At 46.4% G+C, this 13928-nt stretch overlaps 1 long non-coding RNA gene across 1 annotated transcript; it reads left to right on the top strand.

The window, feature by feature from the left end:
- The first annotated feature begins 12477 nt into the window (after window positions 1-12477).
- LOC109616305 lies at window positions 12478-12876 on the top strand. Its single transcript, XR_002197417.1, has 3 exons — window positions 12478-12524; window positions 12658-12768; window positions 12844-12876. It is a non-coding gene; the product is annotated as an uncharacterized LOC109616305 (long non-coding RNA).
- Window positions 12877-13928: the final 1052 nt, after the last annotated feature.

The following is a 13928-nucleotide window of genomic DNA, read 5'->3' as shown; positions in this document are numbered from 1 at the left end:
TGGGTCAGGGACCCGTTAATCATTTGTTAATTATTCTGAGTCTGGGACTCACAGTAACATAAGTCAGGTTGAAATGGACGGGGAGTTTGAGAGAGAACTGTTGAGAGAAGTGTCGAATTGTTTGTTGTCATGGAGAAGTCAGGAGAAGAGAAAATTGTGTTTTAAGAAAATTATTGAGTTGTTTGTGAATGGGATGAAGGTCAATGTTTGAGATGTTGTGTGTGGACACACCATGGATACCGCTCCAATGAGGTTGGAGGTCTGAACGGGTGGGATTGTAAGAAGACCTGTATGGTAACGTCCTGTGGACCTGGAAGCAGGTGGGGACCAGTAGACTGTGTATGTGAATGTGTATGCGAAAGAGAAAGTGTGTGAGGGAAGAGAATTCCAGTCTGTTTGTAAGGAAGTGTGTGAAAGGAGACTCATTGGGAGTGATGCGCATAGTGGATAAATTGACAGTAGATGATAGTGATATTTGCTCGAGTTCTAGAAAAGGGACGTCTGGATAGATTGGAAGAAGGGTTAATGAAGAAAATAGCCAGATAGACAAAGATTTAGTGGGAGAGGTGCCACGAGAAAGTATTCAACAGTGGACAAAGGTTTTGGTCAAGTTTTGGGTAATTATTTGTGTAAACATAGTTTTCTTTAAAGTGGTTTAATTCAATTGTTTGAAAATATTGTAAAGGTGGTCTGTTGGTTAAGTTTGAATGAGTCCAGTTAAAGGATAGTGAGAGGAGTCAAATAGATAAGACGGCTTTTGGCTGCCGTCCCAGAAAGTAGGGAGTAACTCTAAGCATCCCAATCCAGAACACAGAGACACTCTAGGAGAGAGGTGCAAAAGATGACAGACACACCAAATGAAATTCAGGGACGTAGATTCCCAATGTTAAAATAAATCAAAATAGAGCAAAATCAGGTTCTATATTGTAATATTAAAATGGCAATTGCTTTCCCATTCCAATTGGAGAATTCTGTGTACACGAAATTGTATGAAAATTGAGCTCATCTAAATTATGAAACACGACAAAGACATGTCAAATTAGAATCAACTGGCCAGTGTTAAATGTAAAGAAAATGAGTGCAACATTTATGAAACATTGGTAATTCCCAATTTAGGACATTTATAAGAGATAGCCATTAGATTGGGGTTTAAAATTGTTGATCAACACATAACTTTAAATTCAGTAACTTAATGCTAAAACTCTCCAGTCAAGGTTTTAACTTTGTGTTGTGCAAGATTCCATCTTTGTTTCTTACAGAGTAGGAGTCACCTTGTCCAATAAAGGGGTACCTCACACAGATGGCCCAGATCATTCTAAGGCCAAACCAAGCCCAGACCTTTGAGAAACTGCCTTGGGTTCAGAATAAGAATATTGGACACTGATGGTTCCAGCTGCACCACAGTCAAGGAGAGGGTGGAGGAATGGAGAGACGCATGCAGAACAAAGGGGCTCCTACATCCATGACTGTAACAGCCAGGAGCCACTTGACTGGACATGGGAAAATTAAGGAGGAGAAAAGGGAGGAGAGATAGAACCCCCAGCATATGAAGATGACCTTGTACTCGGTACAGACCGGGCACCATTATATCCAGTGTTATGTTTAGAGAAGGGGATATTGTCTTTAGACACACAGAACAGCAGGCCCATAACTCAATTCACAGGAAAGCAAGATAAGAGATAAGTTGAGTAGGAAGGCGGAGTCAGAGAGCGAGACAGATGCTGAGGGGGAGGTGAAACCGTTCAAGGCAAGGGCAGAGAAAGAGGAGCGAGAAGGGGAGACGACTAGGAGATAATAGACAGGATGAGATTACAGGGGCCAGAAAGAAAAGATCAGGCCGTACTAAAGGCAGGTTAGGTGAGGACTCAAGGTCGGGGTCGGACGATAGTGACACAGTGAGTAGGACAAAAACTAGGCAGAAAAAGGGAAATTCACATAAAGGACGGGTGTTACTCACGGGGCAAGCAGTAGGGAGATGGACTGACTCAGACGAAGACCCTGACGCAGACATTAGTGGAGATGGGAGTAAGTGGGACGTAGACGTATACCCTCTGCCGCGTACGCCCCCACCAGAACATAAACTACACCATGACGCAGTAGAATCAATTCAAAAGACACAAAATAAAATGTATACGCGGTCACAAGCAGGGGAAGCTGGTTGTGCTGGGTTTCAGCTGCCTCTCTTTAGAGTGGGAGGCAGAGAACCGCGATATAAACCATTGGGGCTGGGAGACGTACAGGCACTGGTAGATAAATTACCCCCGATGGGAGAGGGAGGTGGACTATGGTTGTCACAATTTGATAAACTCACAGCTGGTCAAATGTTGGCACTGGGGGACTGGAGGGCAGCAGCCGCCCGAGTCGTGTCCGCCCAGGCTATGACTGAGATAGAAAAAGGGGCTGCCACTAGGCGGAGCCCTGACGACACTCCTTTCAGTCAGGTGGTCGGGCGCATAGCCACGGCCCTGAGGGAACGATTTCCCTTGCCCGCTGGGGCCCCGATGCCCAAGTTACCTTGGGAAAAAGAGCAACACCCTAGACAGTATCTAGAAGCATGTAAGGACACATGGGCCAAACACACAGGGCACCACCCGGGGAAGGGAGGTCTGCAGCAGGAGTGGTTTAGAAGGGCGGTCTTAGAGGGACTTCCAGAGAAAATAAAAGAGGCAATGATGGCAAATCCTGACTTGCCGGGTAGTGAATCACACGTATGGGAAAGACACATAGTGCATGATTTACAGAGGGCAAAAGATGAGGAGACAGAGAAAGACAAACAGATACGGGAACTGAGGGAGAACCTGTAGCTCTTACAGCTGGGTGAAGCCAAAGTGAGATTCAATGAAGGGAAAAAGAAACACAGACAGATGGCAGCCCTAGGCTCAGGAGAACCTGACACACCCGATTTATACCCTGTTCCCACATAGGCACCCCAACCTCACAGTGGCCGGGGGGGGCTTCACCGCGCCCTATCGACCAGGGACTCCGAGGGGAGGTTATGGTAGGGGGAGGGGGCGGGGTAGAGGCAGAGGGGCTCCAGGAGCCCAAGTCCCATACGGAGCCTGCTTTACGTGTGGTGACCCGAACCACTGGTCCAGAGACTGCCCACAGAACACTGCAAGGGGCAGAGGATACCCAAACCAGGGGGCAGCTCCAGTTCCCAACCCACACACCGTCCCACCACCTAGTGCACCTGGACAATACCCACTCTCTTATGAGGGAGGGTGGGACCAGGCATGACGGTCTACAGGGGAGGGAGGGGACAGCGGGGGAAGGGCAGACCCTATGCTGTCCCTGAATGTCGACGGGAAGGACTTCCCCTTTCTGGTTGACACAGGTGCCACGTTTTCCACCATCACCGCCCCTCCCGTCACAGGACTACTATCCTCCAAAACAGTGGAAGTTGTGGGGTTTGAAGGAGTGGGACAGACTTTGCCAGCGACATTTCCTCTTAAAACAAACTTATTGGGGAGAGACTTGTTGATAAAACTGGGGGCTAATATCTTGTGTTCTCCAGATGGACTAACTGTCACGTTACCAGACGGGACATCGACTTCAAGTGGAGGCCGTGGATCTCCCTCCTCGAGCCGTACTTTCCTCCGCCAGACCCCCCACATGTAACCCTATTTTATGATCGGCAGGGCGATGAGGTGTATAGAGAGGGGTTTGGGGATGTAGTGTGTGGGGACACGTTACAGGTCGGGTCTAAATTCATACATGTAGGCCCTGAAGGGGTAGCGGCAGATGTACAGTTGACAGAGGAGCAGGATCAGTGGTACATGACTGAATCTCACCAGACTGGCAGAGAAAGGGTTCAAGGTATCAAAAGAAAAGCTACAGCTGGTAAGGACGCAGGTCTCTTTTCTGGGCAGAGTAATCTCGCAGAAAGGAGCGGGGCTTTCCTCAGCTCACCGCACAACCATCCTCCACCATCCTAAACCCACTACTGTTCAGGAAATGCTATCATTCCTGGGGCTCACGGGGTACAGCCGCAATTACATCCCAAACTATTCAGGGCTCACAGAGCCACTTAGAGCGCTAGTTAAGGAGCAGGGAATGCGTAAACTTAAAGCCAGAGAGGAGCAACAGAGACGAGCGGGCTCTGGAGAGGGCCAGACGGTAGAGTAATAATTCCACCAGCCATGCGGGGAGATACATTTGCAGAAGCCCACGGGTTGGGCCATGTAGGGCCAGCACAGATGTTGAGGAACCAATTATGGTAGACATGGTACGTAACTACACTAGGACATGCACCATCTGCACTCACCACAATCCAAAACCGACGATCAAACCTGAGAGAGGGGCGTTCCCCATGACGACGAGACCTGGACAAAAGATAGTGATAGACTACACTGACATGGGGGAAACTGTACGGGGGTGCCGCTACATGTTAGTGTGTGTGGACATGTTCACAGGGTGGCCAGAAGCCTGGCCAGCAAGAAGGGAGGACAGTCAGACAGTGATCTTGTGTTTAGTGAACCAGTACATTCCCAGACACGGCTTCCCAGAGAAAATCCGGTCAGACAATGGGACTCACTTTAAGAACAGTGATTTACAGGAGGTAGAGAGATTATTGGGCCTAAAACATGCTTTTGGTACTGTATACCATCCACAGTCCCAGGGAAAGGTAGAAAGGATGAACCAGAACTTAAAAAAACAAGTTGGCTAAGATATGTGCACAGATTAAATTGAACTGGGTGGATGCACTGCCACTGACACTCATGACGATTCGGTGCTCGTTAAATCAGACCACTGGGTTCACCCTATACGAGCTGCTGACGGGGAGACAGTTTCCAGGACCAGCCGCAGGGCCTGCGGTCCCGGAAGGGGAAAAGTGGCCCAAAGATCACAGAGTGTATTTTGATGAATTGCGAGCTCTCGTTTCAGAATTCACCAACAGAGTCGGAGAATGGAGGGACCTGCACCCGCTGGACCAGAACCTGCCCCAGGCGGAGTGGGTGTTGCTGAAGGTCATCAAACGAAAGTGGTCGGACCCAAGGTGGACGGGTCCTCATCAGGTGGTGGAGAGAACGAGTCATGCGGTCCGCCTGAGGGACAAAGGAGAGACCTGGTACCATTGGAGTCAGTGTACACCAGCGCAGGAGCCAGGGAGGTCGCTAACGGACCTCATCAAAACCGGGAAGGAGGAGCTTTCCCCAGTGTGGACTGAAGGAGGACCAGCACCAGCCGGACCGGTGCCAGGAGCGGACCCCAGGACACGGCGGGACCACGAGCGAGTGAAGGAGACAAAGGACAGCGTCAGGGGAATAGACTCTTAAGGGGAAAGAACTGAAGAATACTGTAACAAAAGGGGGTATAGGACACCGAGTGGCTACCACTCATACCAAGATGATAGGGTTACAGAGAAAGGTCTGGGGGGATATTAGTAGAATGAAATGGTATATGGGAATTGGTGGAATAATGATGTGTGTTGTGTGTTGTTACAGGTTTCCCAGGTTGGCATCGGGTCTTCATTCCCCCAGCGAAGAGGTTTGCGACCCCACCTGAGGACACCTGTTTGAGGAAATTTGGGGGATTGAATTGGACTATGTCAAGGGGTCGTATACGAGCATTCTGGGATAGATAATCCGCTGGAGGAATGGATGACCTCGATGTTCGGCCAGTGGAAAGGTTTGATAATGTCTGTTCTTTTATCACTTTCTACATTTGTTGCTATAATGGTTACTTGTGTGTGTTGTTGTATCCCATGCATAAGAGGGCTTGCCATGAGATCTCTACAGCCATTGAGGAGGCTCCAGGACCGCCACCAGGGAAGCTGATGCCTCTACTGGAGCAGCATGACCCGGGAGAACTGGAGCTTGGCGAATAGGGGTGATCTCTCTGGGGAGAGATCAAAAGGGGGAATTGTAGATGTATTGATTGTATTAGTTAGTGAACTGTTATAAGCTGTTGTAACCAATGAAGCAGAATATTAATTGTTTGTAATATGAGCTGAAACTGAAGGAGCAAGTAGGAGAATAGGAAACCCTGTTCAAGCGGTTGCCGGGGAGAGAAAGATTTAGTATGTCTGTTTTGTGAGAAACAGGACACAGGTTAGAGACACACACACATAGTCGACAGACAACACAGACACCACAAGGGGGGCATAGGGGTACTTGCAGTTATCCTATAAGGAATAGAACTGGGATTGGGCCAAGGACACACTTGCTTTGTAAGTTAACCCCTCTATCTTTTTGGGCGTAGTAGAAGTATAAAATGATGTTTTGACTGTTGATCCTTAGACATTGTGCGGCGACACGTGTCTCCAGAAGCTTCTGTAATAAATGGACGTATGATACGGTATTTGCCCTGACTCCTGGTGTTTTATTCTCCTTTCCAACAAACCAACTCGGGGAAGTGTTAGACTTCAACATAGGATAATAGTGAAGACATCAAAACTATGAAATAACACATGGAATCACATATTAACAAAAGCAAGTGCTCAAATTACATTTGTTTAAAGTAGCCACCCTTTGCATTGATGACAGCATTGCAAACTTTCTGAATTCTCAACAAGCTTCATGAGGTAGTCACCCGGAATGCATTTTAATCAAAATGTTGGGAGTTCATTTTTGGAATCATTTTCTTTCATAAAGCCATATCATACCATACCATCATCTTCCGCTTATCCGGGGCCGGGTCGCGGGGGCAGCAGTCTAAGCAGGGATGTCCAGACTTCCCTCTCCCCAGACACTTCCTCCAGCTCTTCCTGGGGGACACCGAGGCGTTCCCAGGCCAGCCGGGAGACATAGTCCCTCCAGCGTGTCCTAGGTCTTCCCCGGGGTCTCCTCCCGGTGGGACGGGACCGGAACACCTTCCCAGGAAGGCGTTCCGGAGGCATACGAAACAGATGCCCAAGCCACCTCAGCTGACCCCTCTCGATGTGGAAGAGCAGCGGCTCTACTCTGAGCTCCTCCCGGGTGACCGAGCTTCTCACCCTATCTCTAAGGGATCGCCCAGCCACCCTGCGGAGAAAGCTCATTTCGGCCGCCTGTATCCGGGATCTTGTCCTTTCGGTCATGACCCAAAGCTCATTACCATAGGTGAGAGTAGGAACGTAGATTGACTGGTAAATCTTCACCACTACAGACCGATACATCGACCGCATTACTGCAGAAGCTGCACTGATCCGTCTGTCAATCTCCCTTCCATCCTTCCCTCACTTGTGAACAGGACCCCTAGATACTTAAACTCCTCCACTTGAGGCAGGCACTCTCCACCAACCTGAAGTGGGCAAGCCACCTTTTTCCGACTGAGGACCATGGCCTCGGATTTGGAGGTACTGATTTTCATCCCCACCGCTTCACACTCGGCTGCAAACCGTCCCAGTGCATGCTGAAGGTCCTGGCTTGAAGGGGCCAACACGACAACATCATCCGCAAAGAGCAGAGACGAAATCGTGTGGTCCCCAAACCTGACACCCTCCGGCCCCTGGCTGCGCCTAGAAATTCTGTCCATTAAAATTACGAACAGAACCGGTGACAAAGGGCAGCCCTGGCGGAGTCCAACATGCACTGGGAACAAGTCTGACTTACTGCCGGCAATGCCGACCAAGCTCCTGCTTCGGTCGTACAGGGACCTGACAGCCCTTAGCAAAGGACCCAGGACCCCATATTCCCGAAGCACTCTCCACAGGATGCCGCGAGGGACACAGTCGAATGCCTTCTCCAAATCCACAAAACACATGTGGACTGGTTGGGCAAACTCCCATGAACCCTCCATCACCCTGTAGAGGGTATAGAGCTGGTCCAGTGTTCCACGGCCTGGACGAAAACCACACTGTTCCTCCTGAATCCGAGGTTCTACTATCGGCCGTATTCCCCTCTCCAGAACCCTGGGGAGGCTGAGAAGTGTGATCCCCCTATGGTTGGAACACACCCTCCGGTCCCCCTTCTTAATAAGAGGGACCACCACCCCGGTCTACCATCCCAGAGGCACTGTCCCCGACTGCCACGCGATGTTGCACAGGCGTGTCAGCCAAGACAGCCCCACAACATCCAGAGACTTGAGGTACTCAGGGCGGATCTCATCCACCCCCGGTGCCTTGCCACCTCTGCTTCCTCAATGGAAGACGTGACGGCAGGATTGAGGAGATCCTCGAAGTACTCCTTCCACCGCCCGACGACATCCCCAGTTGAGGTCAACAGCCGCCCACCTCTACTGTAAACAGCGTTGGTAGGGCACTGTTTCCCTCCCCTGAGGCGCCGGATGGTTTGCCAGAATCTCTTCGAGGCCAGCCGATAGTCCTTCTCCATGGCCTCACCGAACTCCTCCCAGGCCCGAGTTTTTGCCTCCACAACCACCCGGGCTGCAGTCCGCTTGGCCTGTCGGTACCCGTCAGCTGCCTCAGGAGTCCCACAAGCCAACCAGGACTGATAGGACTCCTTCTTCAACTTGACAGCATCCCTTACTTCCGGTGTACAATATCCCTTACTTCCGGTGGACTCAATATCTGCAGCCTCCCTCGGGATCCAGTCAAAGCTCTGCCACAGGTGGGAGTTAAAGATCTCTCTGACAGGAGACTCGGCCAGACTTTCCCAGCAGACCCTTACAGTACGCTTGGGCCTGCCGAGTCTGTCCAGCTTCCTCCCCCGCCATCGGATCCAACTCACAACCAGGTGGTGATCAGTTGACAGCTCCGCCCCTCTCTTCACCCGAGTGTCCAAGAAATGTGGCCGCAGGTCAGATGAAACGACAACAAAGTCGATCATCGACCTGCGGCCTAGGGTGTCCTGGTGCCACGTGCACTGATGGACATCCTTATGCTTGAACATGGTGTTCGTTATGGACAAACTGCAACACATGGCGGCAGAGCTGGGGAGCTATAAGCAAACCCACACCAGCCCGCCGCCTCTCACCATGGGCAACTCCAGAGTGGTGAAGAGTCCATCCTCTCTCAAGGAGTGTGGTTCCAGAGCCCAAGCTGTGCGTAGAGGTGATCCCGACTACCTCTAGTCGGAACCTCTCAACCTCACGCACGATCTCAGGCTCCTTCCCCGCCAGCGAGGTGACATTCCACGTCCCTAGAGCTAGTTTCCGTGTCCAGGGATCGGGTTTTCTAGGCCCCCGCCTTCGACTGCCGCCCGATCCTCTCTGCACCGGCCCCTTATGGTCCCTCCTGTGGGTGGTGAGCCCACGGGAGGGGGGCCCATGTCGCTCGTTCGGGCTGGGCCCGGCCGGGCCCCATGGGGAAAGGCCCGGCCACCAGGCGCTCGCGAACGAGCCCCAACCCCGGGCCTGGCTCCAGGGTGGGGCCCTGGCTGCGCCATGCCGGGCGACGTCACAGAACACACGATTTCTTTCATCATTAAGGGGTTTTTGAACCGCTCTTAGTCTGACCCGTCGCCTAGGACCTGTTTGCCTTGGGAGACCCTACCAGGGGCATATAGCCCCAGACAACATAGCTCCTAGGGTCACTTGGGTACTCAAACCCCTCCACCACGTTAAGGTGGCAGTTCAAGGAGAGGTTAAGGTGGCAATACTTTCATAAAGCGTTTTAGCCAATCAGTTGTTTTGTGTCAAGATAGGTTTGATATACATTTGGTAATCTATATTGTGGCAATAAGAGCTGAAAATGCAAAGAGAAACTACAGTAAATCAACACTTTTAGACATGAAGGTCAGTCAATCTGGAAGATTTCCAGAACTTTCTTCCATTGCAGTAGCAAGTGCTGTGATTAAACTGTCTCTCATGAGGGCTGCCACAAGAAAAGGTAGAAGCAGAGTTAACTCTTCTGCAGAGGATAAGTTCAGTAGAGTTTGCGGTCTCAGATTTTGGCAATTAACTGCACCCTGATTGCAGCCCAATTAAAAGCTTCAAAGTGGTCAAGTAAAAGACACATCTCAACATTAACTGTTCATAGGAGACTGTGTCAATCGAGACATTTTAACAAGAATGAGAGTGGTGCTGCAGCATCACATCCTGGCCTCCACAATCACCAGACCTCAATCTAAATGATATGTTTTGGGGATGAGTTGGACCACAGAGTAAAGGAAATGCAGCAAACATATGTGGGAACTCCATCAACACTGTTGGAAAAGTATTCCAGGTGACTACCTTGTAAAGCCGGTAGAAAGAATGCCAAGAGTGGCTACTTTGAATAATCTAAAATATAAATGTATTTTGATTTGTTCAACACTTTATTGGTTACTTCATGAATGAGGAAAATAGAAAAAGATAAAGAAATAACCTTGAATGAGTTGGTGTGTACAAATGTTTCTCTAGTACTTGTACATTTGTTGTCCCAGTGACTTCATGACTGGTTACGGTCTTTGTTTCAGTAATTTACAGGTCGTGGGGATGAAGCAATTCAGCTTAGCCTATAATCTTGTTGCTTAGCCTACAGCTCATTAGTGATGTACCTTGTTATATGATGCATACAGTTGAAATCAGACGTTTACATACACCTTAGCCCAAACTCCACTTTTCACAATTGCTGACAATTTATCCTAGTAAAAACTCCCTGTCTTAGGTCCCTGAAATGTCTGAATTATAGTAGATAGAATGATTTATTTCTGCTTTGGTTTCTTTCATCAGATTCCCAATGAGTCTGAAGTTGACACACTCAAATAGTATTTGGTTGCGTTGCCTTTAAATTGTTTTACTTGGGTCAAATGTTTCGGCTAGCCATCCACAAGCTTTCCACAATAAGTTGGGTGAATCTAGGACACACCCATGCCCTGTGTCTTAGACTTATGAAACTTGTTCCATAAATTCATCTCCTTACAATAATAAAAATAAAATAATATAGGCCTAAATGCTCAAGCACACACATTCGTTCTGTCTGCTCAGACTACCGTAATTCTCCGTTTATTACCAATTACACACCGTCGAAAATCAAGAAAGAAGTGCACTCACCAACACTCATTTTCACTGATGGGTATGTTATGAATCAGCTGTCTATTTTATTCTTATAGATAAATAGGCCTGAATAAGTGCATGTTGTGCATAGAGTAGAATGTAATAAAATATGCATAAAATGACCATCAGTGCAAAACTTTCAATTTCAATAAGTGCTCCCTAAAGTCCATGTTGCCTCTCAAAAATGTCTATCCTTTATATGGGACACCCGATCACACAGTTCACAGGTCCAAAAGCAATTGAATTATGCTGCCCAGATTGTATTTGTTTTGAATGGTTAGATTTATATGCACTTTGTTTATATACATTAAAAAGTTATACTTTAAACGCAAATGTTTAATAGCATTATTTTTCATAACAAACCAATGCATTTTAAATATGTTGTGGTTAGGGTAGTGTATGATTTCATTTAATAATTTTATTAGAATTGTTTTAACACCAATCATAGTCAAACTAAGAGCTGAAGTGCCCATCACTGAGAAATATGGCTCAATTTGGTCACAAGGGGGCACCATTGGACAAGAATCGTCATTCATGCTTTATTTAGAGAATTTATGAATGAATGGTGCACTTCTCTCAATGCTCAAGTGGTGAAATAAGGCCAATAGTAGCTCATACCAGTTTTCCTAATTCAAACATCTTCTGAGGGCAGTAAGAAATGTGATTTGTTCAGTCGAACACACAATCGAAATGGAGAGGAGGCGGTGCTCATGAACATTTGAAGCTGGATCGAAACAGCGAACAGAAATTTCATCAGGAAGCGCTCGATTTTGCGAGCATCTGCTAAATAGTACCTTAGTCTGGTATGTTATAATGAAAAGCACTTCATTTCATGAACAGCACTGTCAAGATTTTGATGTAATGTGGCTAACACTCAGTGGTGACTTTTTGGTCTGGATAACATTACTGCAGCTACCTAGTTCTCTAGCCTGTTTAGCCTTAGGTTATAAAGGTCAGTAGAGCTAGCTATTTTAAAACCAATTTTAGACTTTTACCTCCGGTAGCTAGCTTTGTAGCTATCTGTAAAACTGGTACATGCGTCTGCGAAAGAATACGTTTGCCTGTTATGTTATAATGAACATTACTTGATTACTTGCTAAATGTCATGTAATGTAGCTAATATTCAGAGGTGAATTTTGGTCTGGATAATAATACCGCAGCCAGCTAGCTTTATAACCAGATTAGCCTTCGTTTTTAAAGGTCAGTAGAGCTAGCTATTTTTAAACCAATTTTAGGCTCCGGTAGCTAACTTTGTAGATTGGCAAATATTTGTTAAATAAGATAACGTGTAGATGCCTGTAGCTGATGGATATGTTTCTATTTGGACTAGTTCTCAGGGAAGATATTCACGTGTGCTTTGGCTTAATCAGATGTCGATGCATTAACACTTTTATGCCTGTAGCAATTCACAGGGCAGCAATATTGCTCATGTTATGTCTCATGTAAACATGCTGAGGGCAGCAATACTAACATGCCAAGTCCTACCTGTTTTCTAGGATCAGCAAGTAATTATCTAATTAAATGTATTTTAAAAACATATTTTGGTGTACTAAAGTGGGAAAGTATGCAGTGTGTGCACTTTCCCACTTTCTACTAAACTCACCTTCTACTAATTTTACAGCAGTGTACAGCATGTGTGATGATTGACAGCTATACAGAAAAATTGAGTGAGTACTAAATTATTTTCTGCTTTTGCTCTCAGGGAAACAATTTTGTTTGACTTGTTAGAGTACCTGTGTTTATGTCCACTTTTAAGTCAAAATGCTTCTAATCTGGATTTTTATTTACATACCCCTTCAGATTTTGAGTTTCTGAAGAAAACTCCATCGGATGACTTTAAATTAGATTACATGGGGCCTTACAAGCTATTTTGAAGTCTCAGTACACTGCCAGCACTGTGTTCCCAATTAGGTAATTGTAGTAGTAGATGAACATCTCCAAATCTGTCATGTTATTTTTCCTTATCTACTATTTCTATCTTTACAGACGATGAATGCAATGCTTCATCTTTTCTGCAAGGTAATTAAATATAAAATACAGTAGTCTACTATTTAGTAATGTTTACCACATTTTGCAAGAATAATTTACTTAAACATCAGATCCCTTCTCCACAATGTTCAAAACAAATCTATTGGCCATTGTATCCATTGTTCTAGATTAGAATACAATTTACTTTGATTTTAATCTACAACACCACTTAAAACGGGTGTCATCTGCCATTCAAGCAATAAGTAATCTTTCTCATGTCTGTATATGATATTTGGTCATTTTGGAAAGCTTTAAATGTTTACATTCGCTGTTGCTTTGCCAATTTGCCACCTTACATTTGAGCTCCTCGCTTCTGGTCCGGTGAAGCAAACTGTTGTCACTTGATGGGGGAACTCAATTACCTTATTTTAAGGGCTTTTTTCACAAATTGGCAAATTTTAGTTGGCCAAAATTCCCAGAGACACACTAAAATCATGTGTAAATCATTCCTAGATCTATAAAGTTGCGGGCCACTCCACCTCATTAATGTCCATAGTTTTTGAGTGGGCTATCCAAGCTCATATAGGTGTGGTGGTCAGGTGTCCACATAATTTTGGCCACATACTGTATATCCTACATTTATCATTTATTTGTTAACATTAGTTACAAGGATCTGACTGATAGACATTTCATTGTGAAAAATTGTTTAGTAATGACTATCAGGCTTCATTAAAAAAGTTGTTTAGTAATGACTGCCAGGCTTCATAAATGAACCGAAGAACCATTTATTGACTTGTATACCAGAAAAATCAGATTTAATGGAAATAATGCAACAAAATCTGAATCTAGCCTAATTCTAATGGTTTATCATGAAGGTGCAGCCAGAGGTGAAGGTAATTGATTGCCAAACTTTGACCAAAATATTGTATTGAAGCCCCGAGCAAGAAGCCTTTATTTCACTAAGGTATGTGCATAACACCTGCTATTGGCACTACTCTTCATTTGGCATACATCTCAATGTAGCCTATCAACGATTTTGCTATAAAACAGTTGATAGGCTACATACACTAAGGTGCTTTACTCTATCACTGAATCCAAAGCCA

Source organism: Esox lucius, chromosome 6 (assembly GCF_011004845.1).
Source record: "Esox lucius isolate fEsoLuc1 chromosome 6, fEsoLuc1.pri, whole genome shotgun sequence".
In the NCBI taxonomy this organism is placed as follows: Eukaryota; Metazoa; Chordata; class Actinopteri; order Esociformes; family Esocidae; genus Esox; species Esox lucius.
The sequence above is the reverse complement of the archived record's forward strand: the minus strand, read 5'-3'. Positions and strand labels throughout refer to the sequence as shown.